This window comes from Pipistrellus hanaki, assembly GCF_964339955.1.
Source record: "Pipistrellus hanaki genome assembly, chromosome: 15".
Classification (NCBI taxonomy): Eukaryota; Metazoa; Chordata; class Mammalia; order Chiroptera; family Vespertilionidae; genus Pipistrellus; species Pipistrellus hanaki.
Window position 1 is genome coordinate 11,810,926 of NC_140517.1, and position 25,509 is coordinate 11,836,434.

At 43.9% G+C, this 25,509-nt stretch overlaps 1 protein-coding gene and 1 long non-coding RNA gene across 3 annotated transcripts in view; one reads left to right on the forward strand and one right to left on the reverse strand.

The window, feature by feature from the left end:
* LOC311610140 (dipeptidase 2-like) overlaps positions 1–25,509 on the reverse strand; it is a 564,319-nt gene that overhangs the window by 411,549 nt on the left and 127,261 nt on the right. The gene's annotated exons all lie outside the window — the stretch shown is intronic.
* On the forward strand, positions 1,871–23,736 carry LOC311610192. Of its 2 annotated transcripts, none has more exons than XR_014792912.1 (4): positions 1,871–2,500; positions 13,959–14,061; positions 18,383–18,433; positions 23,276–23,736. It is a non-coding gene; the product is annotated as an uncharacterized lncRNA (long non-coding RNA). The 2 variants fall into 2 exon arrangements; XR_014792913.1 differs by having other exon boundaries at positions 23,279–23,736.

The window sequence follows — 25,509 nt, forward strand, 5'->3', positions numbered from 1 at the left end:
TCTGGAAGGTAAGCTCCATGAGAGTAGAGATTGGGGGTAGTGGGAGTATATGTTATTGAAGCATAACATGCATACAGAAAAGTACAAACAGCCAGTGAACAACTTGATGATTGAGGGTGGCTACTTTTGTATCCTGTCCCAGCATAGAATTTCAAATATTTAACAAATGGTTGGACTGAATGTACATGTATTTACATGCCTACCATATTGAAAACAATTGAAAATAAAATTATGGAGGATGTGAAAATCTCCATGTAAAAATCTATTAACCTATTTTTATCAACTCATAAGTAAAAGTAGGAAGGAATTAAAATATCAGCTTCAGCCAAAACCACTTTGACTCAGTGGATAGAGCGTTGGTCTGCGGACTGAGGGGTCCTGGGTTCAATTCCGGTCAAGGGCATGTACCCCCAGTGGGGAGTGTGCAGGAGGCAGCTGATCTGATGTTTCTGGCTCTCTATCTCTCTCCCTTCCTCTATGTAAAAAATCAATAAAATATGTTTTTAAAAAATATATCAGCTTCAGAGTGGTGGTTTCCGCTGAAGCTAATGGGGAGAGGAATAAGAAGGAATAAAAGAAGGCTTAAACTCATATCTTTAAAATATATATCTCTATATATATCTATAAATATCTTGATACATACATATATATATATATATGTATCAAGATATTTACATTTGTTAAAGGAGTATGATGCATAGTATTTACTGTATGTGGTTCTCTAAACCTTTAATAATTAAACTCAGCCTCTTGCTCTTATCTGGTCTCCCTATAAAGCCACCTGCTTGGTTCCCCTCAGAGTATGAGCGTGTTTAGCCTGTACATGTAGTGTGTGCAAAGGATTTAGGAGAAGGAAAAATAGACACTCATGCTCCCAAGGATGAGAAGCTGATCCAAGAAAGAAGAAAGAGTTCTTGCCCTAACCTAGTGGTCGGCAAACCGCAGCTCATGAGCCACATGCAGCTTTTTGGCCCCTTGAGTGTGGCTCTTCCACAAAATACCATGGCCTGGGCAAGTCTATTTTGAAGAAGTGGCATTAGAAAAAGTTTAAGTTTTAAAAGTTTGGCTCTCAAAAGAATTTTCAATAGTTGTACTGTTGATATTTGGTTAGGTAGACTAATGAGTGTGCCGACCACTGGGTTAGAGGCATAGACTGCATGGACTAGTCTGCCCCACCGTGAATGAACACAGGGAACTGGGTGAAACTGCCTAGACAATCACCCATCTCCCTGAGAGAGGACTTCCCTGTTGGGACAGGCCACTGGTCCCAGGTCAAACAGGACTAACCCAGGTGACCCGAACCTTCCTTTTCCTTCACTCTGGTCTATCCAATGCTAGGAGAAGCCGGCTGGGCATATAGGCACCTAAGAATAAGGTATGAGCCCTCGCTGATGTTGCTGGAAGATTATAGCATCCACTGGGCACCAAAGGGTGACGGGTTCGAGTCCCCATCAAGGACAGGTGCCTGGGTTGCAGGCTCCATTCTCGGTGCCCCTGGTCTCGAGGAAGGCAACTCATCGATGTGTCTCACAACAATGTTTCTCTCTCTAAAAATCAATGGGGTGGCCAAAACGGGTTTGACTCAGTGGATAGAGTGTCAGGCTGTGGAACAAAGGGTCCAAGGTTTGATTCCGATCAAGGGCATGTACATTGGTTGCGGGCGCATCCCCAGTGGGAGGTGTGCAAGAGGCAGCTGGTCGATGTTTCTCATCCATGTTTCTAGCTCTCTATCCCTCTCCCTTCCTCTCTGTAAAAAAAAAGAAAAAGAAATCAATAAAATATATTTTAAATAATAATAAAATAAAAATCAATGGGGTAAATATCCTCGAATGAGAATTGGGGAGGGGGGAGAATAGGGTACGAGTTTGGACTTTAGAAATGGGCTGAACTAACAATCATAAGAAAGCATAAAATTGCTTTCTCTCCGGTTAAAGGATCCTAAAGGGAGATTTGACAGTGTGGCAGGTGACAACACATAGTTTGAAAAGGTTTGTACCATCAAATTTAGAATTAATAACAGGAAGATCTGGGTGTGCCCTTTAAAGATGTGTCAAAGGAAGTCCGCTTGCTTCCCCCAACACTTTACGGGTGAGTGCCAGGGTAGAAGCGCCCCGTCCTCCAGGTACCGGACCCGCGCAGCTGAAGACTACATTTCCCGAAAGCCTTGGCGGGGAGCACCCTCGCTTCCGGTCTGACGTATTCCGCCGCGGAGGAGGGTGTTCTTGGAAGAGGCATGGAATTCTGGCGGCCGGCACGCCGACTTCCGGTCTGCGTAGGCTCGTGCGCGGCGCGTCGTGTTCGCTTCCCGCCGGCCCGAGCGCTTCTAGAAGCTCGGCGGGCGTCCTGCTGCCGGCGCCAGGCAGCCCCTCGTGCCCCATAGCAGAACCCCTCAGGTCAGCCCATCCCCTCTCTTGTCACTCTGCCCAGTGGCTGGACACTGCCATCTCCTCTCGCGAGGCCCACTGGACAAAAAGGGGATAAGTTGAGCATGTGACATTAGGTAAGTGGAGAAACTCCAGGTAACCATATCCCCTCCCTCTGAAAGGATGTAGCTTTTCCTGAGGAAGTGTAAGTGTCTACTTCCCCCCGGAAACAAAGTCATAAAAACAGACACCAACCTGTCCTTTGTCATTCTTCCCTTCTGCTCCCTTCCCCCCGGGGCAGGAGAGACCTGTGCGGGGAGGACCAGGAAGCTTTGAGTGAAGGGTTGCAATTCCCGTAATGGTGGCCTAGGTCATTAGGACCAACTCTTCTGTAGAAAACGTAAGCTGGATGGAATGTTGGGAAAAGAAAAGCATTCCGAAGAGCTAATAGTGGAGTGGAAAGTTAGGGATCAAACTCTAGGAGGAGCCAGAGATGGTTTGTAATTCCAACACTCAGGGCTGCCTTCGCCCGACGCCGTTTGTTGCCAGAAGGAGACCCCTGTGAACCTCAGTTGTGAGGTCGGTGGACGTGCAGTGTAAGGGGTACAAGTGTAAAAGTGCTGAAAGCTGGGAGTCTGAATAATCACACACACACACACATACACACACACATCCATTTGAACTGGAACCCCAAAGGAAACTGCCTTCAAGAAAATGTTGAACTGGATGGAGATGAGTATGTGTCTCAAGTGCAGCTCGTCTTCGAGGTGTAGGGGACTTCAGCCTTCAAAATCTACAACATTAATCCAACTGTGGTGTGCCCCGGTGACTGACAGAAGCGAATAAATATAATCTATAGGGACACGTAATGTCTCAGACATCAAAGTATTCATGCACACATACCCTTTTTCTAGTAACTTCCAGCACATTTTCAAAAATAGATATACAGAGAGACATCCTGAAAGGAACATGCAGAAATAATAGACAACAAACACTGACACAAGTACTTCAAATGCTGGAATTACCAGAGAAAAAGTATAAAATCGCAATTTTTTAGAAGTTGATTACATTTTTTATTGATTGATTTTATTTTATTTTTTATATATTTTATTGATTTTTTTACAGAGAGGAAGAGAGAGGGATAGAGAGTTAGAAATATCGATGAGAGAGAATCATCGATTAGCTGCCTCCTGCACACCCCCTTCTGGGGATGTGCCCTTGACTGGAATCGAACCCAGGACCTTTCAGTCTGCAGGCCGACGCTCTATCCACTGAGCCAAACCGGTTTCGGCTATTCATTGATTTTAGAGAGGAGAGATAAAGAAACATCAATTTATTGTTCCACTTATGTTTTTATTGGTTGTTTCTTGTATATTCCCTGACTAGGGATCGAAACCACAACCTTGGCATCTTGGGATGATGCTCTAACCAACTGAGCTATCTGGCCAGGGTTTTTTAGTATTTTCAAAGAGATAAAACTCAAGTTTGAAAATACCTGCTAAAATAAGAAAGCTAAAAAATTTTACATAGATTTTTTTTTTAAAAAAGTAACCAGTAGATGTGATTCAAACAAAGCATTTGCAGTTCTAGAAAATTCCCACACTTTGAGAACCACTGATCTAAGTTAAAACACAGCTACTTTCAAGGGATGATCTGCTTGTTTTGTTTTTCAGTCAATACTCCTCCAGTTTATTCACACTCTTAGCCAATTTTCCCAGCTATCTCCTTTACTATGTCAGACAACATTTCATGGAACATACGGACCAACATGGTTCCAAGGAAGCAAGAATGAAAATGATATTCAAACTCAAGTTGTATACATTATGTACACATTTTATATCAGTCATACCTTAATAAAGAGGTTTTTTTTTTTAAAAAAGAATGAAGTCTTTGTCTGTTTTCTACAAAATTTCAGCAAGTATTTTGTTTAATTGTGTGTAAGCTAAAAAGTGTGTGTAGGTGAGGAGGGGCGGTGCTGGGCTGGTCCTGGTGCTCCAATCCCAGCTACAGCACCGCTTTGTGAATGTGCTCAGACAGAGTGAGTCACTGACAGCAGCCCAGTGCACCAAGTCTGGTGACTTCTAAGAAAGTTTACATAATTCAGTGCCGTCTTGGGGCGGGGATGGGGGTGGGTGGGTGGAGCATCATAAGAGGGAAGAGGGGAGATGGCCCAGGCAAGAGCCACTGCTGGACTTGCCTGGACCCTGGAGGCAGCTGCTTGGAGCAGGAGTTGGTTGCAGGTGGTGTGGTCAGATGGCATTCTCTGAAAGTCAGGGATTTAGTACATGTGTAACAAGTTCCTCTTCTGAATTTCTCAGCAGAATGGTAGTGGCATCCTTTTCTTTGAGGTAAATATTTAGCCATTTAAAATATATATATATATATATATTTTTTTTTAATATATATATATACTTTTAAATATATATATATATATATATATATATGTGTGTGTGTGTGTGTGTGTGTGTGTGTGTGTGTGTGTATATATATTTGTTGATTTCAGAGAGGCAGGGAAAGGGAGAAAGAGATAGAACATCAATGATGAGAGAGAACCATTGATTGGCTGCCTCCTGCACGCTCCCTACTGGGGATCGAGCCTGCAACCTGGGCAGGTGCCCTTGGCTGGATTCAAACCTTCAGTCTGCAGGCTGACGCTCTATCCACTGAGCCAAACCAACTAGGGCTTCAACCAACTCTTTAAAAAAATTTTTTTTCTATTTCAGATAGCGAGATAGAAACTTCATGGATGAGAATCATTGATCAGCTGCCTCCTGCACCCCCCCCCCCAACAGAGATCAAGCCCCAAACCCAGGCATGTACTCTGTCCAGGAATCAAACCGTGACCTCCTGGTTCATAGGTCAACACTCAACTGGTGAGCCACACCAGCCAGGCAGCCAACTCTTAATTAGGACTCATTGGTAGTGTTCAGTGAAACCATTTATGTTCACTTATGCTTTCTCTCCCTTCCCCTAGAAGAGATCAATCAGTAAGTAATCCACGTTTACCTTTATTTCTACTGATTGTAAAATAGTTCATTCTCCTTGTTGAACATCTTATTTTCAGGAGCACATTTTTGTAAGTAGATTAGATTTTCTTTTAATTATTTTTTTCCTTTAGTAGCATTGTTTTGTTGTCTTGTTGCACATTCATATACTTAGTTCAGGATCCTGCACCTATTAGGTAGTAGTAAACAGTAATGAACTGAACAAATGGACATTTCCAGTGCTCCTCATTGCCTTTTTTCCCAGTCTGTACTCCTCTCTGAGTGACGGGGCAGATTTTGAAAACTCTGTACCTCAGTTTCCTTAACTGTAAATTGAGCTTATTAATAGAACCTACCCCCCTAGGGCTGTTGTGGATTAAATGAGTTAATGTTGTACCGTACATAGCCCAAAGTCACACAACAGATGTTTCTAGCTGCGATTTTATTATCATCACATCACCAAACTTGGAAGCAGCTGTACTGTAGTGGCACAGCGTTGGATCTGGAGTTGGCTGTGGCGTTAGCTGGGTGCTTTTTGGCACATCGTCTCCCCTCTCTGAGTTTCAATTTATCTTTATTTATTTTTAATGTATTTTATTGATTTTTTTTTTTAAAGGGAGGAAGGGAAAGGGACAGAGAGCCAGAAACATCAATGAGAGAGAAACATCTACCAGCTGCCTCCTGCACAACCCCCACTGGGGATGTGCCCGCAACCAAGGTACATGCCCTTGACGGAAATCGAACCTGGGACCCCACAGTCCGCAGGCCGACGCTCTACCTACTGAGCCAAACTGGTTAGGGCTATCTTTATTTATTAAAACATCTTTTTACATCCTCATCAGAGGTTATGTTTTTATTGATTTTAGAGAGAGGATGGAGAGATCAATGTACCCTTTAGTACATGGGACAATGCTCCAAGTGAGCCACACCTGCCAGGGCTTAGTTTGTCTTTAAAGGGGGGTACGATAACCCCACCTGTTAGAAATGGTGTGAGGACTGAGTTAGTATCTGTAAAGCACGTGATGAACAGGTTGGGATTGTAGGGTGTTTTACTTGGGTGCCTCCTGGTAAGAGAGAGAGCTGTAGGATCCTGCCCGCCTCCTGGTGGGGACACTGTGTGCATGCCAATGGCCACCAGGGGGCGGTGTCTGACTGCAGAGGGAGCCCTGGAAGTGGCAGAACCTGCACAAGATAATGCTAGAATTTTACAGCATCAAAATGAGGAGATTCAGGCTCTCCATCCTGGGTCCCTGCACCTGAGGGAAAGAGATCTGGAGCACTTGACAGGCGGTAGGAGAGACCAAAGTCAGCATAAATCGGGGACACCCAGTGTAATGCCAGAGGAGCCCAGTAGCTCCGTGAACAAACCAGTCTTTCCCACAACTTTTTATTTTTAAAATTTTCAAACCAAAAGAAATGTTCTAAAAACTGTACAGTCAGCCCTAGCCAGTTTGGCTCAGTGGGTAAAGCGTTGACCTGCAGACTGAAGGGTCCTTGGTTCAATTCCAATCAAAGGCACATGCCCAGGGTTGTGGGTTTGATCCCCAGTGGTAGGGGAGTGGGGGAGGTGCAGGAGGCAACTGATCAGTGATTCTCTCTCATCATTGATGTTCCTATCTCTTCCTCTCTGAAATCAATTAAAAAGTATATTTAAAAAAACTGTACAGTGAACAGACACCCTTATACCTTTTATCTTGATTCACCAATTGTCAATATACTTTGCCAGATTATTTATACACAGATTTTATTTTTATTTTTTGGCTGAACCAAAAATTTGAGTTACTTGCAGACGTTCTGACACCTTGCTCCAGATTCTCCAGTCTGCATCTCCTAAGAACAAGGACATTCTCCCATGCAGCCACAATGCCAATATCATAGCTAAGAAACTCACCATGATAGTATTATCTCATACACAGTTTCATATTCAGATTTTCCCAATTTTCTCAGTCATATCCTATATAGCTATAGTTTTGTTTGTGATCTAGCATGCAATCAATGTTCACCTAACTCTTTCATGACGGTTTTGAAGAGACCAGGCAAGTTATCTTGTACAAGATCCCACAGTATGAATTGGTCCTATGTTTAGATTCAGATAAGTCACTTTTGGTAAAACATTGCAGAGGCCATGTTACCTGTTTCCCATTACATCATTAATAGGAGGCCCATCGTGTAGGTTTGTACCATACTGGTGACAGTGAGTTTGAATGGGGCACTATATGTGACAGTTTTCTTTCCCCACCAAAACACTCAATTAGATCAGGACACTATAAGAAGCAACAAGCAGCCCAACGGTGTGGCTCAGTGATTGAGAATTGGTCCATGAACAAGGACACAGTTTGATTCCCATCAGAGAATATGCTTGGGTTGCGGGCTCCAACCCGTCAGGAGTGTGCAGGAGGCAGCTGTCAATGTTTCTATCTCTCTACCCCACTCTCCCTTTCTCTCTCTGAAATCAATAAAAAATATATTTAAAAAAAAAAGAAGATAAAGAAGCAACAAGTTGAATCCAGGATGTGCGACAAATCGCCTAGTTTCTCCAATAATTCGATGGTATGGGGCTACAAAGAAGTAAAGACTTTTTGAATAAAAGAGACTTACGAGACATAATGGCCAAACACATTGGATGGACCTTGTTTAAATTCTTATTTGAGTAAACTAGTTGTAGAAAGACATATTTTAGACCATTGGGGCATTTTAGTATTAGATGATAGAAATTGCTTTCCATCTCTGGCCACTGCAGCGAAAGGAGCTGCTGCCAGGTCTGCCCACCTGCAGTGAATGGTCCTCAGAAACTGCTCCAGCTCCCTGACAAGAGGAACAAGCAGAGGTACAGCACTGAACCCAATAATGGGAAGGCCTGCAACACCTTTCACCACAATGGGCTGATTCACCACAAGATGGTGGGCATGGAGCCTGCGGCCCATGGCAAGGTGTAGTGATTGTCATGAAGTGGAGATCCAGCCAGACAAAGCCAGCCACCCCGAGCAGCATCCGGCACATGATCTGCAAGAACAGGCATTGCCAGTTCTGTGTATGGTCGCCATGTTCAGGGCCAGCACCATCCTGCACAGCCAGAAGCCTGGGAGGTGAGGAGGAAGTGGGCCCGCCCCACCAAGAGCACCTGAGCACCCCTTCCACCAAAGCAAAGATATCAGCCAACTTTCCTTTTAAAAAAATTACTGATAGCCCTGACCGGTTTGGCTCAGTGGAAAGAGTGTCAGCCTGCAGACTGAAGGGTCCCAGATTCGATTCTGGTCAAGGGCATGTACCTTGGTTGCAGGCACATCCCCAGAAGGGGGTGTGCAGGAGGCAGCTGATTGATGTTTCTCTCTCATCAATGTTTCTAACTATCTGTGTCCCTTCCTCTCTGTAAAAAATCAGTAAAATATATTTTTTAAAAATTACTGATAATGTCATTGGGTGTAATAATAGCATGATTATTTTTCAACATTATGTTAATAAATTGTAATATATTCATGTATTGGAATATTATACAGCAATGAAAAGAATGAAGTAGAGCCTCATAGATCACACTAGATAAATCTCAGAAATAGTGGAAAAAACCCACAAAATTATAGAATGATATAATTGCTATACCAATGATACATATTTATTGATATATATGACATGTAATAATACATTATGATGTAAGATTTGCTTTTTGAATATATATTTTATATATTTAAAATCTGAAAAACAGTGCTAGAGATTGTTTATGGATACACACATATGGACTAAATATAAAGGCCTGTAAAGGAATGATTAACACTACATTTGAGTGATGTTTAGAGCAGAAAAGGGTGTTGGAATAGGGAAAGGTACATAGGAGACTTCAACAATAGCTGTTAGAGTTTTATTAGGGTAGGTTGTGGTTAAATTAATTACACTATTATCTTTTCCTTTCTTGTGTATACTTGAGATTATCTCACAAATTTTTAAAATATGTTATTGATTTTAGAGAGCAAGGAAGGGAAAGAGGGGGAGAGAGAAAGAGAAACATCCATATGAGAGAAAAACATTGACGAGCTGTCTCCTGTATGCACCCCAACTGGGGACTGAACCTGCAGTCTGGGCATGTGCCTTGCCCCGGAATTGAACCAGCAACCTCTGGGTACATGGAACAATGCTCAACCAACTGAGGCACACCGGCCAGGGCTCACAATTTTATAAAAATTTAGTTTCTTAAAGAAGAAAAAGTTTTAATTTGTCAAGCAACTAATAGATTAAAAAAGCTTAACAAATGTAATCTACTTCAATGCTCACCTTGAAACCAAATGCAGGTACAGCTGAGAAGATGTCGGATTCCTGTTTTCAAAAACCATCGTAACATCTCAGTGCAGGCAGGGTTTTTTTTTTTGTTTTGTTTTGTTTTTTTCAGGATGGAGAGGGGAAGCAGAACAAAGAAATCAGGGGAGGGTTTGTGGACGTGCAGGGATGAGGGGTGGTTGTTCTGGTCACCTTCGATAAAGATCCTGGCATTAGCGAGTCCCTGTGATCAAGCCAACCCAGGCCCAGACAGGATCTGGAAGAGCACGTTCTTCTAATATGCTCAGAAAGGGGAGAATGTGTAGGATGCTTTCCCGTAGGTCTCAATATGGATCTTTGTGGTTAGCAGCTTTGAGTTGGTCACTTGTGTTGTTGTTTTGTTATCTGAATTTTCTGGCGTCTTGAGGCCACATGGGAGCTGAAACTGCAGATCCCTGTAATAGTACACCAAAAAACTTCTAACATGCAAGCTTTAATTTTAGGGGGTAGAGGGAGAGGGAGCAGGTTAGAATAACAAGCTGGGTTCAAACCTACAAAGATTAAAGTAAACTGTGATTAGCATAGTCCTTCACCATTACAAACTCACTTTTTAAATCCTCTGCCACCACTCTGCCCTTCGTACACTCCACTCTAATGCTAACATCCCTGCTGGTTTTTTTGTTTTTAATTAATTTAGAGAGAGAGAGAGAGAGAGAGAGAGAGAGAGAGAGAGAGAGAGAGAGAATATCCATTTGTTGTTCCAATTATGTATCCATTCATTGGTTGATTCTTGTCTGTGCCATGACAGGAGATTGAACCCACAACATTGGCATATCAGGATGATGTTCTAACCAACTGAGCTACCTGGCCAGGGCTTGCCTGTTGTTGTTTGTTTGTTTTGTTTTGTTTTGTTTTGTTTTGTTTTAAAAAGCTGGGCACAATCTCACCATGGAACCTTTGCACTTGCTGTTCCCTCCACCTGGAATATTCTTTCCCATAAAGAGCATGGTTTCCTCACTCAACTCATTCAAGTATTGCTCAAATAAGAACTTTTCAGCAAAGCCTTCCTAGGTTAGCCTGTCTCCCCTACCTTGCTCTACTCTTTCACCATAGCAGTTGTCACCTTCTGACATTTCGTATAATTTACTGACTTCCTATGTTTGCTGTCTGTCTCCCCCAGTAGTTTGTAAACTCCATCAGAGTAGAGATTTTTCTGTCTTATTCACTGTTGTATTCCCAATACCTCAATAATTTGGCACATAGCATAGGCACTTAATACATATTTGGTGAATGAATGACAATGTTTTATTACTGCATTACAAATTACCTCAGAACTTAGCAGCTTAGCCCTAACCGGTTTGGCTATGTGGATAGAGCACATGTGTCAAACACAAGGCCCGCGGGCCAAATCCAGCCCGCCAGGCCTTGCAATGTGGCCCGCACCGCGCTGTCATCACTGCACTCAGCTGTCAGTTTATGACATTGTCAGTTTATGACTGTTCAGTAAACCATTCGGCCCGCGATTTAGGCTGGATTTTAGATTTTGGCCCCTTCTCTGATTGAGTTCGACACCCCTAGGATAGAGCGTCGGCCTGTGGACTGAAGGGTCCCAGGTTCAATTCTGGTGAAGGGCATGTACCTTGTTTGTGGGTACATCCCCAGTGGGGCATGTGCAGGAGGCAGCTGATTGATGTTCCTCTCTCATTAATGTTTCTAACTCTCTATCCCTCTCCCTTCCTCTCTGTAAAAAAAAAAAAAATCAGTAAAATATATTTTAAAAAAACAAACAACTATTTAGCAGCTTAAATCATAAACTGTTCTCTCACATGGTTTCTGAGAGTCATGAATCTAGGAGATGCTTAGCTCAGTTTCAAGCTCAGGTTCCCCATGAGACCGTAGTCCAGTTGTTGGCCTGCGCTGTGGTCACCTCAGAGCTGGCCTGGGCCTACAGTACCCACTTCCACGCTCACAAATATGCTTGTTAGTAGACCTCAGGTCCTCCCTGTCTGTTGGCCAGGAGCCTCAGTTCTTAGCCCCATGGTCCTCTTTTCACGGGGCTGCCTGCAGGCAGCTGGCTCCTCCAACTCCATCAGGGAGAGAAAACAAAGGCACTCAGGACAATGACTACAATCTTTCTTACCTAATCACAAAATACAGTAGTTGAGTGTTGACCTATAGCAATCTACCATCTAAGGTAGGTAGAATAATGATGGCCCCTCAAAGATGTTCATGTCCTAATCCCTTTTTTTTTTTCTTCATGTCCTTATCTGGAGAGCCTGTGAGTGTGATATCTTACATGCCAAAGGGACCTTGGATATGTGATTAAATTAAGGATTTTGAGGTGACAGAGTGTATTGGATTGTCCACACGGGCCCAGTGTAATCACAAGAGTCCCTAAGGGAAAGACGGAGGAGGCAGGATCATTAGTGACCAAAGAAAGGCCAGGTGACGGTGAAACAGGTTGAAGTGATGCACTTTGAAGGCAGAAGGGACCAGAGCTGAGGAATGCAGGCGGCCTCTACAATTTATAAAAGACAAGGAAACATTCTCCGCTGCAGTCTCCAGAAGGGACACAGCCCACTCCTCACCTTGATTTTGGCCTAGTGAAACCCATTTACATGTCTGACCTCCAGGACTGCAAGATTGTAGATTTGTGCTGTTTTAAGCCATTAGGTCTGTGGTGATTTGTTACAGCAGGAATAGGAAATGATTACACCTGTATTCATTTTTTTTTTTCTTCCATACGTCACTTCTGCACTGTATTGCATTGGGAGAAGTGACTCAACCCTCATTCACAGGGTGTGAATACCAGGGCCAGTTACTGGGAAGCACTAGAAAGGCTGCCTGCCACAATGGATAGATAATTAACTCCAGTTGAGAGAGAAATAAAAGGAGACTCAGAGGAGTAAAGTAACTTGCCTGGGGACATAGAGCTAATAATTGTGGAATCAGTTCAATCTGATAGAGTAAATTCCAAAGTCTTAATAACTAGCTGCCAAGTCCTATTTGATCTGAGGCCTGTCTCTCTATAATCTCAGACACCACGTTTATCCCAACCCCAGGGCATTTAAAACACTCCAAAACATTACTCTTCTAGGGACCGGCTTATTCTCATCTTGCAGGTCTCAGTTCAAATACACGTTATACCCTGATAACATCCTGATTTTAATCTCTTTATCCTATTTTAGTTTTTGTTTTATTTAGTTTTCCTTTACTATCCATCTCTTCTACCCCTCCCACCCCTCACTCATGGGGGCAGGGGCTTGGCGTGCTTTGTTCGTTGCTGTATTACCATTATTGGCACATAGTGGGTATTAAGTAAGTCTTTACTGAATGAATGAATGAATGAATGAATGAATTCACAGGGAGGTAAAATAGTGGAAGACAACTTTTTAATTCGCTTCTCTGAGCATCTTGAAATAACAGATCTTACTTGGCAGACTTCATGACGATTAAAATGAAAGAAGTCACAAGACCTAGAGCTACAGGCTGTATTTTGAAAGAAATGAGAGTTTTGATTCTCCCACTGACTCGGCTTGGCCTGGGGGTGTTCACAGGGCTCTGCACTCTAAGAGCCCTTTATCTCCAGAAAAGGGAGAACACTGGCAGGAGGGTGAGCAATCCACCAGTACCTGTATCCGAATAATAACTAAGCCTTTTCTTCCCAGGCTGGTTCTGCTGGTTCCCACATCTTACCCCGCAGGCAAAATCCTTTTCTACATTAGCCAGGAACCAGAGCTCTCTGAAGACCCTGCAGCTCAACCACATGTTGAATGAGGCTGTATTAGGCAAAGAGAGCAAGTCTTGATTAGGAAGGCGGAGACCTTGTGATCTTGGATAAAGAACCTATTTTCTCAATCTTCCTCCCTCTTTTCTGGGCAGGAGGGGAGGAACTTGAGTCAGAGAACTGAATAATCACCTCATTTCGAAGCCCACACTCACAGTTTGTTTGGGCAAGGTTCCTCTCTGGTTTTATTAATTCACTCCCTCATTTATTTCTTTGTATCCTTGCCCTCTGCTCCCATTACTCTGCTCCCCTAATCTTTTTAATAAATGCCTTTGAATTTGTGGGTAGCTTTGTCAAATATGTAGTTCTGCTTCATGTGAATGTGACTTAATTTTTTTAATTAAAGGGTGCCCTACTCTATATCACTTTCTGTCTCTTACTGTGGAAACCAGCTTCCACCATAGCCCCCAGTGGGCCTCCTGGTGTTTGCATCTTTGAGCAGTCCCTTCTTGCCTTGAATAGAGCTGACCCTACTCAACAAATAAGATATTTCTGGGATTACAGTGTGCAGTTTCCATGGCTAGGTGATAAAAGACATTGCGAACTCCCCTTTCCTCTCTCTTGGTTCACCCACTCTAGGGGAAGTCAGCTGCCTTGTTGTGGGGACACTGAAGCCGCCCTATGGAGAGGTCCAAGAGGAACAGAGGTCTCCTGTCAACAGTTAGCACCAACTTGCCAGTGCGTAAGTGAACCACCTTGAATGATTCTCCTGCCCCAGTCAAACCTTCAGATGACAGCAGCTCCAGTTACATCTTCACTGTAACCTCATGAGTCATGACATATCCCAAACCAGAACCATTCAGTCAAGCCATTCCCAAATTCCTGACCCACAGGAACTCTGTGAGATAATGAATGTTTATCTTTATTTTAAGTCATTAAGTTTTGGGGTAATTTGTTACCCAGCAACAGATAACTGATACTTACTCTTTCATTTAGCTGTATATGGTATAGATCTATCCAAATTTCTTTGTCTAGTTTAGGAGACAGCAAAGTTTCACTGTAAAGAGCTAGATAGGAAATATTTTAGGTTGACAGGAATATAGGTTGCAACAACCCAACTCTGCCGTTGTAATAATACTGTTGTACTTAGCTAATTGTTTTTTTTAAATTAAATATTTTATTGATTTTTCACAGAGAAGAAGGGAGAGGGATAGAGAGCTAGAAACATCGATGAGAGAGAATCATCCATTAGCTGCCTCCTGCACACCCCCTACAGGCAACCAATGTACATGCCCTTGACTGGAATCGAACCTGGGACCCTTCAGTCCGCAGACTGACACTCTATCCACTGAGCTAAACCAGTTTCGGCGTAATTAGCTAATTATGAATAGTAGGAAAGGAGCAAAGGGAATGCCAGACATTATAGGCATGTTCCCTGCAAAACAAGGAGACTGGACAAAGGGAAAATAGACATATGCAGTAAAGTTGGGATGGCTAGGGGAAGTGCTTTCTATCAGTCACTCGTGAGAACAGGGGTGGTTGGCCAGAATGGACTTAGCCGACTACAACCCTGAGCAGATTTGGAATATTTAATTCTCTAACCAAAGAAACTTGCTCTCTTAAAAATGAAATATAGTGGCAACCATACTTTGGTAAATACTGCTGTTTGAATTTTAACCCTTCTAGTTTGGCTCTTATACTTGATTAAACACGAGGGGGGGAAAAAAACAAAAAACTATTTACCTTAACTTTCAGGTGGAGACTTGGAGGCTAAGGCAATTTTTCCTTGCCTGGGACCAGGAGCACAGGAGAGTAATTCCCACTAACTCAGTAACCTTCAGAGATAGAAACTGTAGATAACCTCTGAGCTCTGCTTCTATGTTATAGGCTATTGCAAGATAGGGCCACATTCCAATGTCCAGCAGGATGTGACTAGCAACAACCCTGTGGGCCGACTCCAGTCTTTAGAATGTAGTCTTTAAGATTTAGAATTTAGAACAAAGGAAAATTCCTGTGGTTTGAACCATTAAAAGGGATTGCCTAAAAAAAAAAAAAAAAAAAAAAAAAAAAAAAAAAAAAAAAAAGGGATTGCCTAACCCTGAAACGGTGCAGTCGTATGGAGACCACCTGTGTGTGGTGCTCTCGCGTCTGTCCTGGCCAGATATTTCAATAAATTCTTGTCTGCTTTTTAAATTAATCATCAGCCTCCAGTGGTCTTATTTTTGAACCCAGGATTCAACCCTACAACAAAAAAAACAAGCAAACATATTTTTATTGATCTTAGAAAGCAGGGGTCTTCAAACGACGGCCCGCGGGCCACATGCGGCCCGCAGAGGAGTCTGATCCGGCCCGCCAGGTTTTTTGGGCAGTGAGCGCAGCTGAGGTGTTACAGTAGGAATTAGTAGTTCATATAGTCCGGCCCTCCAGCTCTCTGAGGGACCGTGATCTGGCTCCCACTTTAAAAAGTTTGAGGACCCCTGTTAGAAAGGAAAGGAGAGGAAGCAATAGAAACATTGATGAGAGAAACATCAGTTGGCTGCCTCCTGCACACACTTTTGTGGGGATTGAGCCTGCAACCTAGTCCTATGCCCTGACTGGGAATTGAACTGTGACCTCCTGAATCATAGGTCAACACTTAACCACTGAACTGCACTGACCTGGCAAAACTTGCTCTCTTATGCTCTTGGCTCTCTTGGTTCCTCTTGGCACGCCTGACTTATGGCTCATACTTGGCTTTCTGGCTTTCGTCCACATGGCCCACAGCTATGTGGACCACACACACAATGGACTAATGGACTACAACTAGTATCCTGATGCTGACCTGAACCTGACTCTAACCTGGAAAGGAAACTCAGGACACTAGCTTTCATTTCAGCTTTACTGATACCCCAGCTATACTTCTATGACTGAACTAAGGGAAATGGGACTTGGGAAATGCAGGGGTGTAATTCCACAGAGATAAACCTTTCTACCACATCTCATTCTCCACCGAGGGCCTCCAGAAATGCTTATTCCAAGGGGAAACCAAGGACCTTACTTCCACCGATAACAGAAGCACAAAAGTAACAATAGACGATACACAAACGAATGAGCCTGGCTATGTTCTAATAAAACTGTGTGGATGCTGAAATTGGAATTTCATGTCATTTTCATGTGGCACAAAATATTCTTTTGATTTCCCCCCAACCATTTAAAAACGTAAAAATCACCCAGCCGGTGTGGCTTAGTAGTTGAGCATCAACCTATGAACCAAGAGGTCATGGTTTGAGTCCCCATTGGGGCACATGTCTGGGTCATGGGCTCGCTCCCCAGTGTGGCATGTAGTAAGCAGCCAATCAATGACTCTCGTCACTGATGTTTCTATCTCTCTCCCTCTCCATTGTTTTCTGAAATCAATTTTTTTAAAAATTTATTTTTTAAATGGGGTCATTCTTAGCTCAAGAGCCAAACTGTGCAAAAGCAGGCAGCAAGTCAAATTTGGCCTACAGGCCTTGGTTTGTTGACCTTGGTCTATTTCATTGTTTTGAACTGCTGCATAATTATTCCATATTGTGCTTTTACCATATTTTACATATTTATTCCCCCAGAGAGGGGCATCCAGTTTATCTTCTATTCCCAGCTACCACAGACAACTGCTGCAGTGAATACCCTTGGCTGTGTGGGAAGGTCCCTGGGACATTTGCTCAGGAGTGGAATTGCTGGGTCTCAGGATATTAGTCTACACCCACCAGTGGTGCATGAGGGTCCCATTTCCCCTACTAACTCTTGGTATTGTCCAACTTCCTAATTTTGCCACTCCGTGAATTGGTATCTCCTCTTTGTTTTGGCTTGCATTTTCCTCTTAAACAATGCATTTGAACATCTCTTTGCATACTAATATTCAGCTAGGTTTCCTCTCTAAATTGCCTATTCATGTTCTTCACCCATTTTTCTATTAGATGTTTCTGACTTTTTCTTATTGGGGAGACTTCCTCTTCCGGGCCTCAGGTTCCCCATGTGCACTGTAGTTGCCTATAGAGCTTTCCTGAGATGCCATCCCTGTTCCTAAAATTCCTACAGCCATGTTTCAAATAATGAGAAGTTGGCCCAAGCGTGGTGGGGTTTTTACCTATATTATCTCAGTTTAGAAATCCTGGCCCTGACTGGGTGGCTCAGTTAATTGGAGTGCCATCCCGGACACCAAAAAGTTACAGGTTTGATTTCCGGTCAGGGCATATACTTAGATTGTAGATTGATCCTCAGTTGGGGCTGGTGTGGGAGGCAAGTGATCGATATTTCTCTCGCACATCGATGCTCCTCTCTCTCCCTCCTCCCCCTTCCTCTCCCTCAAAGTAATAAAATATCATTGGGTGAGGATTTTTTTAAAAAGAGAAATCCTGGTTTTATTTGGGGATTATGACTGAGCCTTGGTGTTGGGGGAGTTGATTATCAGTCCAGGACCTCTGGGGGGGATCATGGGATTGAGCAGATATCCAAGCTGGGTTCCATTAGGAAGAGCTTGAACTACAAATAAGAAAAAGACAGAAAACAACACTTCATCTGGGGTGAGAAGACAAGGCACTGGAGAGAAGGAGCCCTTCTCTTCAGAGCTGGTGCAAGTAAAATTAGTTCTACACTTTTTTTTGAAGGGCAGTTTGGCTGGTATGTGCCAAAAGCTTTTAGCACCTGCACACCCTTTGACTCAGCAGTTCCCTAGCAATTTGTCCTGAAGTAATCAAAGACAAGGAGAAAGTGTTTGGTGGTGTGGGGGAAAAATCACACTGAAATACCCCTGCAGGGATGGAATTCTATATCTGTGTCTTAAGAAAAATAGTCTACAGAAGGATTTCTAATGCTATGGGAAGATGTTTATAATTCAGTTAACATGAGATCCATGTTATAAAATAGTGGTTACAGAATGATCTCATTTTTGTAAGGAAAAATATAGATGAAATAAAGAACACTGGGGAAATGTCTATATTGAGTGCTTAATGTGTGCCATGCACTGTTTTTAGTGCTTTACAGCCTCATTTAGTTCTCACACAATTCTATCAGTAGGTGCCATTATAATTCTCATTTCACAGGTGAAGAAACTGAGGTCAGAGAGGTGAAATGAGCTGTCCAAGTCGCAGGTGGTAAGTGATAGAGCTGGGATTTGAACCCAGGTGGCTGGCTCCAGAGCAAACCCAAAATACTCCCATGGCCACCTCCATGTTCATATCTAAACAATGAGACTGAGTGGCCCTTTTTCCTTTATCTGTATTTTCTGACTTTTCTACAATTATTTATTTATTTAACCTTTTTTGTTCTGTTTTGTTAATCCTCACCTGAAGATATTTTCCATTGATATTTAGAGAGCATGGAAGGGAGGGGGAGAGACAGAGAGAGCAATATCTATGTGAGAGAGACGCATAGATTGGTTGCCTCCCACATGTGCCCCACCAGGGCAAGGGATCAAGCCTGCAACCCTTCTATCCACAGACTGATGCTCTATCCACTGAGCTAAACTGTGAAGGGCTACCAATTAACTATTTAAAAAAATTTTTTTTTATTGATTTCAGAGAGTAAGAGAGATAGAATCATCAATGATGAGAGAGAATCATTGATTCACCGCCTCCTGCTCGCCTCATACTGAGGATTGAGCCTACAACCTGTGCATATGCCTTGACTGGGAATTGAACCATGACCTCCTGGTTCATAGGTCGACACTCAACCATTGGGCTACAATGAACTATTTTTTAAATATATATTTTATTGATTTTTTACAGAGAGGAAGGGAGAGGGATAGAGACTTAGAAACATCGATGAGAGAGAAGCATCAATCAGCTCCCTCCTGTACACTCCCTATTGGGTATGTGCCTGCAACCAAAGTACATGCCCTTGACTGGAATCGAACCTGGGAGGAACCCTTCTGCTCGTAAGCCGACACTATATCCACTGAGCCAAACAAGTTAGGGTTATAATTAACTACTTTTAAAGAGCATCCTCCATTCCAGGCGTATTGAAGTGCTTGGTGGTTTTGGAAATATGACATTCAGGGGGGCTGTGGATTGGGTGGTTGTGGGGAGAAGAAACAGGAGTGATTTGGAGCTTTGCTCACCTCACACTGTGTCCCAGCCCCAAACCCTCATCTCACTCTCGAACATATGAAGGAAATCAAAGGTCAGATGTTAGTTGTATGACTTTATTTTTAAAAAAATATATTTTATTGATTTTTTTACAGAGAGGAAGGGAGAGGGATAGAGAGTCAGAAACATCGATGAGAGAGAATCATCATTGACCAGCTGCCTCCTGCACACCCCCCACTGGGGATGTGCCCGCAACCAAGGTACATGCCCTCGACCAGAATCGAACCTGGGACCCTTCAGTCCGCAGGCCGATGCTCTATCCACTGAGCCAAAACCAGTCTCGGCAGTTGTATGACTTTAGTCTGGTTCCTCACTCTTTCTGAGCCCTTTCCTGGTATGTCATATGGGCCAAATTTCTAGAGAAACTTCCCAGTCCTTCTCCTTACCACCCCCCCCCCCTCCCAGCACTCAGAGTGAGGCTTAGGAAGGGGAAGCTTTGCACTGTGGTCCTGGGAAGGAAAGGAGGGAGGCCTGGGAGGAGCGGGGAGGAGGAAGCTGGATTGGGAATGGAGTGAGGAATGGTGGTGGAGCAGCAGGAGGGACAGGTCTGGGGCGGAGTTTCCTCCTTTCTCTCCTCTCCCTGAGGCTGTGAGGGATGGCTGCTCCATCTCCTGTTGTAATTCTGGGAAGGTCTGTGCTGTGGTGAATACTGGACAGGGAGTCCACACACACACCTCACCATTGGTGACCAGGGCCCCAGAGCAAGTCAGTCTGTTCTCTGAATGTAGGCTTTCTCAGCAGTTAGGAGTTAATGCCTGGCTGTTTGTGAAGCAGCAAGAGGACAGGTGCTTTGTGAAAAGCTAAACAACTATGTGCTGTGTCAACATGCCAACAGTACACCTCCGATGGTTTCTTTTTAACAGCTTTTAAAAAAATCTTCATTGTTGAAAGTATTACATTAAGTCCCCTTGATTCCCTTAGCCTGCCCTCGGCCCCTCCCTCCCTACACCACCTTATTGATTATGTCTTATGGATTATGCATATTTGCATACAAATTCTTTGGTTGATCGCTTTCCACCCTCCTTCCCTCTGACATTTCGAAGTCTGTTCTGTGCTTCTATGTCTCTGGATCTGTGTTGTTCATCAGTTAATTTTGTTCATTAGATTCCACATATGAGTGAGATTCTGTGATACTTGTCTTTCTCTCTCTCTTTTTTTCCCCCCGTTGGGTTGAAAATTGAATTGCTGCCTATCTTCTCTGTGTGGGTTCTTCTTAAAAAAAAAAAAAAAAAATTCTTTATTGTTGAAAGTCCCCTCTTTATCCCCCCATTGACCCCTTCCAGCCGGCCCACCCCAGGCCCTCACTGCCCCATTGCCTATGGCCTTGGGCCAGACACATATACACACAGTGTCCTTAGTGGATTATTTCCCATCGTTCCTCCCTGGCCTTCCCTCTGAGATCTGCACTCTGTTCCGTGCTTCGTGCTTCCGCATCTCTGGATCCCCAGGTTTGTCAGTTTATTTTGTTACTTGGATTCTACACATGAGGGGGATCATGTGATACTTGTCTTTCTCTGGCTAACTTATTTCACTTAGCGTGATACTCTCCAGGTCCCTCCATGCTGTTTCAACTTGTTAGAGATTCTTCTTTCTTATTGCTGTAAAGTATTCCATGGTATAAATGTACCAGATTTTTTATCCACTCATCCACTGATGGGCACTTGGGCTCTTTCCAGATCTTGGTTATTGTAAATTGTGCTGCTATGAACATAGGGGTGCATACTACATTCTTTCTGCTTGGTGTTTCGGGTTTCTTAGGATATATTCCTAGAAGTGAGATCCCTGGGTCAAATGGCAGATCCATATTTAATTTTTTGAGGAAACTCAATACTGTTTATTATGATGGCTACACCATTCTTCATTCCCATCAGCAGTTTACCAAGGTTCCCTTTTTTCCACATCCTCACGAGCACTTGTCATTTGTTGATGGTAGCCATTCTGACAGGTGTGAGTTAATATCTCATTGTCATTTTAATTTCATCTCTCTAATAATCAGTGACTTTGAGCTTTTTTCATGTCTCTTGGCCATCTGTATGTCCTCTTTGGAGAAGTGTCTATTTAGGTCCTTTGCCCATTTTTTAATTGTATTGTCTTCCTTTTGTTAAGTTGTATGAGTTCCTTATATGTTTTCGATATTAACCCTTTATTAGATGAATCATTGCCAAATATTTAACAGGCATATATATATATATATTTCACATATTATCCAATTCACCCATTTAAAGTGTATACTTCAGCAAGTTTTAATATACTCACAGAGTTGTGTAACCATAACCACAATTTTAGAACATTTTTATCCATGCCCCAAAGAAACCCCATTCCCTTTAGCTATGGCTGTCATCCCTCTCCCCTGTCTTCTTAGCTCCTCAGCCGTAGGCAATGACTCCTCTACTTTCTGTCCCTATAGATGTGCTTACTCTGGACATTTTGTAACAGTGGAATCACACAATGTGCCATATTTTTCTCTGGCTTCCTTTACTTAAACATTGTTTGTTTTTGTTATTGTTGATAATTCTTACCTCAGGATATTTTTTCCCTTGATTTTTATTAGTCCTGCAGGGGATCAAACCTGCAACCCAGGTATGTGCCCTTGACTGGGAATTGAACCGAGACCCTTGGGTGCACAGCTGTCTAATGAAACTTTATTTGTAGACACTGTAATCTGACTTCCATGTAAAAATTTCATTCCTTTTTTATAGCTAAACAATATTCCATTGTATGGATATACCACATTTTGTTTATCTGTTCATCAGCTGAACATTTGTATTTTTCTCCTACTAACAGGCTATTATGAGTAGTGCAGCTGTAAACTTTAATATGCACATTTTATATGGACATATATTTTCTTTTCTTTTTTAATTAACTAATTGATTGATTAATTTTTGTTTGTTAATCCTCACCTGAGGATATTTCTCCATTATTTTCAGGGAGAATGGAAGAGAGAGGGAAAGACTGAGAAACCTTGATGTGAGAGAGACACACACATCGATTGGTTGCCTCGTGCCTGAGCCCCGACCAGGGCTGGGCTGGGGAGGAGCCTGCAACTGGGGTACATGCCCTTGACCAGAATCACACCCGGGATCCTTTGGTCCACAAGCCGACACTCTATCCACTGAACCAAACTGGCTAGGGCTATATTTTCTTTTTTTTTTAAAAAAAATTTTTTTTTATTGATTTCAAAGAGGAAAGGAGAAGGAGAGAGAGATAGAAACATCAATGATGAGAGAGAATCATTGATTGGCTGCTTCCTACATGTCTCCCACTGGGGATCGAGCCTGCAACCCAGGCATGTGCCCTTGACCTGTGACCCTTCAGTCCACAGGCTGATGCTCTATCCACTGAGCCGAACTGGCTAGGGCTCACTGATGTTTCTATCTTTATGTCCCTCTCCCTTCCCCTCTCTGAAGTCAATAAAAACATTAAAAAGTGAAGTAAAAAAAGGCAGTATGAATGGGGCCTGAGAGGAGTTCCCAAGGTGGGAGAGCTTCTGAAACCCATTTCTGTTATTTTCCCAAAAAAACTTGGAAGGCATTTCCTTAAAGCCTCCGAAGTGATGCACTGTAAGAAATCTTTCCTCTATTGAGGGAGAGATGGAGGAAGTCCTGAGCGCAATTATTTTCAGGGTCTGTTTTCTCTGGAAATAGGGACGATTTTCTGTTCTGCTGCTGTTCTAGGCCCCACAGAATTGCTTTTGCAGCAACACCCGCTCTGTAGGGAACTCAGGATGGGTTAAGGCTGAGTTTGGGATGCCAAGCAGATTAGAAGCTTCAGCAAGAACCTGGGGAGAGACCTGAGAGAGGGGGTGTCCTGGCAGCACATGTGACTGATCAGCTCTGGTTTTCTTTCCAGCAGCAATGGCTCCCACCTTCCCTCCTACACCTGGTCACTACCATGTTCTCTACCAAACGGGGGGCGAAACCCGAGCGGGCTGGCACGGGGAGACCTACTGCCTGGTCGGTGGCTGCCGGTCCTTTGGGGATGCCCCTTTGGCCACCCCAGCAAAGGCGGAGGCAGAGAAGCCAGGCCCCAGAGGAGCATGTAAGAGGCATCGTCCTATGGAATGGTCATACAAAGACCTCGGTTGCTCCAGCCCCAAAATTCCACGATTGGAGCATGACAGCAAGAGGCTGACCCCACAGAAGCTCACCCCAGCAAAGGCGGAGGCAGAGAAGCCAGGCCCCAGACGAGCCCTCAAGCGATGTCACCCTGTGGAAGAGCTGGATGAAGACTTTGGTTGCTCCAGCCCCAAAATTCGACGATTGGAGCAAGGTGGCTGACCCCACCAAAGCTTGTTGGCTGAGGCATTCTGTGGAGAGGACAAATGTTTAATGGCCTAAGACAGCAAATGCCTTCTCCACTGCCCACCACTGGTGATTACAGGGACCTCCCTACTGCCCACCACTGGTGATTACAACCTGAGCCATTCTGTCTGTGCCCTCCTCAGCCAGGAGCCCGCTTCCATACCAAACAGACAGGGGCAAGGAGCCTCAGGAACGGAGGTTTCCACTGGGAGGCTGCTCTGAGCTTCCCAGGGCTGAAGCGGGCCCTGCAGAAAACCTGCTGGTCCTCTGCTCAGTCCTCTGGAGTCGCTTCTCGGGCAGAAGAAAGAGAAGTCTGCCCTCTGTGAGCCCCGGAGGATCCAGGAGCAAAGAGGGAGTGCAGAGTGGCCTTAGCAGGGGCCCACCCCGTCTACCAGCTGGGCTCCTGCCCTGAGTCACTGCCAGCGGTCACCAGCACAAACCCGGAGGCTTCCTGAAACGGAAAGAAACAGTCTGTGATACCCCAGGGAGCCTTCGGTCTGGGGTCTCAGGAGTGGAACAGGGAGACTTAGGAAGTCCTGCTTCCTGGAAAGCGTTAGGACTCGAGGACAATATAACCCTTAACTGCCGTTTGTAAGCTTCCCGCCGCAGGAGAACCATGACCGGGAAGACTTGTCCAAGCTTCCTGCCACGGGAGGACCAAGACCAGAACAACTTGCTGGACTCCATCTAAAGGGTTAAAACTGGCCTGAAAACTCCTGATTGCACATCCGCATTCTGAGCCCCAAGACCCACTGACAGCAAGAGCTTCCCCCCTACAGGGATGAAACTCCACCTCCTGGTGTTGCCACCATCGACCCAGTGTCCCTTTGGCTAAGTGCTGTGCAGCCCTTCCCTTTGGATATCCCATCCGCCATCCCCTTTCCTTAAATAAATTCAGTGTTTCTTTATCCACCGTCTGAGATGGCTATTCTGCCTGCCCACATACCACCAGGTGTTAACCTTTCAGGAAGTGTGTGTCTGGCACCAACCCCTTCCTCCCAGGGTTCATCTGCTTTTTTATTCCCTCTCTGACCTCAGTGGGGTCCCTTACTGATCAATAAAATGATATTTTTCTATAAAAGCCAGTGTTTTCCTTGAAAGCCAGTTGTCCAGTGTGAAGCCCTGAACCTCTCTTGTTTCCTTGAAGTACTTTCCCATGTGGGGTAACTGGTCCTGTAAGACCTTCTGCCTCCAAAAAAGGACCCGTGGGTGAAGCGTCTGTGTGACTCCTGCAATGACACCGTGCGAATTGAGGCCGGACTCAGATTGAAACCAATGAGTACTTCCGTGTGTGTGTGGGGGGGCGGTGGGGGGGTTTTGAGGCTTGTTGCTCGGGATATTTTGGTGACTGAGATGATTGAAACCCCTCTCAAGGTATCCACAAACAAAAGAGACAAGTCAACAATATACTTTCAAATAATGATAATTGCTATCCAGAATTAAGATAAGGGGATAGAGTGAGGAGTGGTCACCTTCTTTGAGGTGGATTTTCAGTAGAAATGTGAATGGTGGGTCGTGTAGGAGCTGGAGGAACAGTATTTCTGGAGGACAATGTGGCAAATGCAAAGACCCTGAGATAGGAATGAGGCCACGTGTTTCAGGGCCAGCACAAAGGCCAGGGTGGCCGGGGAGGAAAGAGAAAAGAATGAAGATGTGATGGGAGAAGTGGGTATGGGCCAGACCATAATGAGCTTTGTCCACCATGGTGAGGAGTGTGGTTCATTCTTTTTTTTCTTTCTTTTTTAAATATATTTTTGTTGATTTCAGAGAGGCAAAAGAGAG